Source organism: Nuphar pumila, chromosome 7 (assembly GCF_984573655.1).
Source record: "Nuphar pumila chromosome 7, dmNupPumi1.hap1.1, whole genome shotgun sequence".
NCBI classification, from domain to species: domain Eukaryota; kingdom Viridiplantae; phylum Streptophyta; class Magnoliopsida; order Nymphaeales; family Nymphaeaceae; genus Nuphar; species Nuphar pumila.
The window spans coordinates 72,334,825-72,339,590 of record NC_143255.1 but is presented as its reverse complement, the minus strand read 5'-3'; the positions used below and the strand labels follow the sequence as shown (position 1 = coordinate 72,339,590).

General features: G+C 46.3%; 1 non-coding gene across 1 annotated transcript; it reads right to left on the bottom strand.

Moving 5' to 3' along the window:
• Positions 1-532: 532 nt before the first annotated feature.
• Positions 533-635, bottom strand: LOC149832385 (small nucleolar RNA R71). Its single transcript, XR_016433431.1, has one exon. It is a non-coding gene; the product is annotated as a small nucleolar RNA R71 (small nucleolar RNA).
• Positions 636-4,766: the final 4,131 nt, after the last annotated feature.

The window sequence follows — 4,766 nt, the reverse complement described above, 5'->3', positions numbered from 1 at the left end:
GTTAGGTCGTTTGCGTACATCTGGTCTTAGTACCAGTGTATGCAGGGTCGACGAGGTCTAGGAACCCCATTACACCCATTTGTTGACAACCTAGAGAGAATTTTACATTCTCATCGAAGTTCGGCAACAATGGCTGACATGGACCCTCCACCTCCACCCCCAGTTCTTTCACGCCCTCTGAGGGAATACTTCATTCCCACAGACTATGTTCAGGCATCCTGCATTCGGAGACCCGATGTAGGAGCGGCGCATTATGAGATTAAGGCCAGCATTATTCAGATGCTTCCATCCTTTTATGGCCTTAGTCATGAGGATCCCTACCGACATTTAGATGAATTCCTCGAAATCTGTTCTACTGTTAAGATACAGAATTTCGATGATGATGCGTTGAGGTTGACTCTATTCCCCTTTTCATTGAAGGACAAAGTCAAGTATTGGCTAAAGTCCTTAGATTCTGTAGAAATACAGTCCTGGGATCAGTTGCAACAGGAGTTTCTTTGGAAATACTTTCCCATTGGTTGCACAAACCAATATCGTAGAGCCATCACTAGTTTTTCAGAGCTAGATGGTGAGCGCTTTCATGAGACCTGGGAGAGAATGAAGGATCTCCTCAGGAAATGTCCCCATCATCAGGTGCCGAAATGGCAACTAGTGCAGAGCTTCTATGATGGATTGTCTGACAAGAATCGTCAGATGATCGACTCTTCATGTGGAGGGACATTCATGCTGAAGAGCGAAGACGAAGCATGGAGGCTATTTGATACATTGGCCGAGAATTCACTCCACCATGCTTTGAGTTCTCATTCTGATAGAGCCACACCCAACATTCAGAAGAAAGCTGTTGTTCTTGAGATTGGTCCATCTACTGCACTACAGTGCAAGGTAGACATGATTGCTCAGAAGCTGGACCAGCTTCTTTCAGGACCATCCACTACATAGCAGGTGTGTACTCTTTGTGCCAGTCCGGCACACGAGATCACTGAGTGCCCTTCGGCAACTCAGTACCCTGAATTTGTTCAAGAACAAGTTCAGGCAGCTCAGGGTTACGTCAGACCGCCGAATAACCCATTTTCATCGACATATAATCCGGGTTGGCGTAACCATCCCAATTTTTTATGGAAGAATCCACAGTCTTCCATGCAGATGCCTACATCCTCTCAGCCAGTTCGGCAGCCATCTTTTACTCAGCCATTCCAAAGACCGAGCTATTCTCAGTCATCTTCTTCTTCAGTTCCTCCCCCGATTCAGCAGGAGTCTACCCCACAGACCTCTTTTGAGGAGAGACTTCTCCAGGCATTCCAAGAGGTGAAAACCTCTAATCAGAACGCCTTCGAGAAGTGTAGCCAGATTTTGAGCTCACATACGCAGTCCATTGCGAAGTTAGAATCGCAAATGGGACAGTCAGCTGAGGCTATTAGTAGGAGACCCGAGGGTACATTGCCGAGTCAGGCTGTCATGAACCCGAAGGGTAAGGACCAGATGACTGGAGGCCTATTTCATACTGAGACACAGCAGCAGGCTAAATCAGTTATGGCCTTGAGGAGTGGACGTGAGTATTACGTCGAGAGCAGAGAGCGAGAGAGTAGAGAGAGGATAGAGGAGCCAGAGACCATTGCTTCACCTACGTCGGCTCAGCCATCATTATCATCCCCATCTCCATCATCATCTTCATCCTCAGAGAAGAAGAAGGATAGGAGTGAGCCTTCTCACAAAGAGGAGGAGCCAGCAGAGTATATTCCGCCACCACCCTATCTCAAAGCATTAGAGTCTTCCGGGTTTAGAGGGAAGCAAGGTGCGAAGATCCAGAACATGCTCGATATATTCAAGCATGTGCAGATCAACCTACCTTTGCTCAATGCAATTCAGCAAGTGCCGGCATATGCCAAATTCCTGAAGGAGCTATGTACACAGAAGAGGAAATCTAGAGAGCGAGTTCCTAACAGGGTCCATCTAACTGAGCAGGTGAGTTCAGTACTTCAGCATCAGACACCACCAAAGCTCAAGGACCCTGGAGCCCCTATCATTGCTTGTACTATAGGGAACATCCGGATAGAACGCGCATTGCTCGATCTTGGAGCAAGCGTGAACAATCTTCCCGGATATTTCTTTGATTCTTTCGGGCTAAGAGAGATGAGATTGACTCCGATTACACTGCAGCTGGCAGATCGTTCCATCAAGGTACCGAGAGGTGTTTTGGAGGACGTGCTAGTTAAGGTGGATGACTTTTATTTTCCAGTCGATTTCATTATTCTTAATATGGAAGGAGTAGATAGCCAGCACCAAACTCCAATTATTTTAGGCAGACCATTCTTGGCGACTGCCAATGCGTGCATCAACTGTAGGACCGGAGCCATGGATCTCTCATTCAGCAATAGGAAGGTAAAGCTGAATATTTTCAATGCCGCGATGGGACCAGCGAGAGACATGGACTGCTTTCATGTAGACATTGCACATGAGTTAGTGGAGGAGCAGCCCGAGTTGTACATTACTGAGGATTCTTTAGATCTGTACCATATAGAGAAGAATAATAGTGTAGATAGTGTAGATGTGTCTAGAGTGTCGTCAGAGAGACCACCTTGGGGAGCGGTCAGGGAGCCTCTTCCACCACTTGCGGAGACCCCCGCCAAATCTTCGATCGAGTCACCTCCGAAACTTGAGTTGAAACCCTTACCGGATTCACTCAAGTATGCATACCTCGGAGATGATGAGACTCTGCCTGTGATCATCTTGTCCCAGCTCACTGAGGAGCAGGAGCAGAGATTACTGACTATTCTTCGAGAGCACAAGGCAGCGATTGGCTGGGGAGTTGCTGATCTGAAGGGGATTGATACTTCATTCTGCATGCATAGGATCCATTGTGATGAGGAAGTCAAGCCATTTAGGGATATGCAGAGAAGGCTAAATCCCAACATGAAAGAAGTGGTGAAGAAAGAGGTGGTGAAATGGTTGGATGCTAGAATCATTTACCCTATTTCTGATAGCCAGTGGGTCAGTCCGATTCAGGTTGTGCCGAAGAAGTCAGGACTCACTGTGGTTGAGAACGAGAAGGGTGAGAGAATTCCGATGAGGACTACTACAGGATGGCGAGTCTGCATCGATTATAGGAAGCTGAATGTGGTAACTAGGAAAGATCATTTCCCATTGCCATTCATTGATCAGATCTTAGAGAGACTCGCAGGACAGAGCTACTACTGCTTTCTAGATGGATATTCAGGATACAATCAGGTAGCTGTCCATCCTGACGACCAGGAGAAGACCACGTTTACATGTCCTTATGGCACCTTCGCGTTTAGACGTATGCCGTTTGGGCTCTGTAATGCCCCGGCTACTTTTCAGAGGTGCATGCTTGCTATCTTCTCGGACATGATTGATGATGTGATGGAAGTTTTTATGGACGACTTTTCAGTGTATGGCTCTTCTTTTGAAGATTGCCTCCAAAAACTTGCTCGAGTACTGAGTAGGTGTGCGGAGACCAATCTCGTCTTGAGTTGGGAAAAGAGCCATTTTATGGTCCAGGAGGGGATTGTGCTAAGACACATTGTGTCCAAGCGTGGTATTGAGGTTGACAGAGCGAAGGTGGAATCCATTTCTCGTTTGACTCCACCCACCTCTGTGAGGCAGATTCAATCATTTTTAGGGCATGCGGGATTTTACAAGCGGTTCATAAAAGATTTCAGCAAAATCTCTCGACCGCTTTGCACTTTATTGGAGAAAGACCAGCCCTTTGTTTTCGGTGAGGATTGTATGAAGGCCTTTGAGATTCTCAAAGAGGCCTTGATTACTGCACCTATTTTGAGACCTCCAGATTGGACTCTCCCATTTGAGATTATGTGCGATGCATCTTATTACGCTATGGGGGCTATTTTAGGACAACGCATTGATAGGAAACCTTATGTGATCTACTATGCGAGTAGAACTCTGTCTGATGCCCAGATGAATTATACTACGACAGAGAAGGAACTACTTGCGGTAGTTTTCGCATTGGACAAATTTAGGTCCTATTTACTCGGTTCGAAGGTGGTTGTCTATTTTGACCATTCTGCATTGAAATATTTGTTGAATAAAAAAGACACCAAACCGAGATTGATTCGTTGGGTTCTACTACTACAAGAGTTTGATCTCGAGATTCGAGATAAGAAGGGAAGCGAGAATGTAGTAGCAGACCATCTTTCCAGACTGATCGTGGAGACCACGCAGAATCAGAGGCCGATCAGTGATTTTTTCCCCGACGAGCAGATCATGTCAGTCAGTACATCGCAGTTACCCTGGTTTGCAGATATTGTGAACTATCTGGTTTCGAGGCAGATACCTGAGCATTGGAACAAGAATGAGCGTGAGAGATTCCTATCTCAGGTGAGGCACTATTATTGGGATGAACCGGAGTTTTTCAAATACTGTGCAGACCAGATCATTAGGAGATGTGTTCCGGAGGAGGAGTACCAGTCCATTCTGAATTTTTCCCATTCATTAGCCAGTGGAGGGCATTTTAGTAGTAGGAAGACGGCTGCAAAGGTCTTGCAGTCAGGATTTTATTGGCCCACACTTCACAGGGATGCTCATGAGTTCTGTACGCGATGTCTATGATGCCAGCAGATTGGGAATATGTCCAAGAGGGACATGATGCCCTTGCTTCCGATTTTGATAGTCGAGATTTTTGACGTTTGGGGCATTGATTTCATGGGACCATTTTCGCCTTCATTCGGAAATTTATACATCCTTGTGGCGGTTGATTATGTGTCCAAATGGGTCGAGGCTGTGGCAACCAA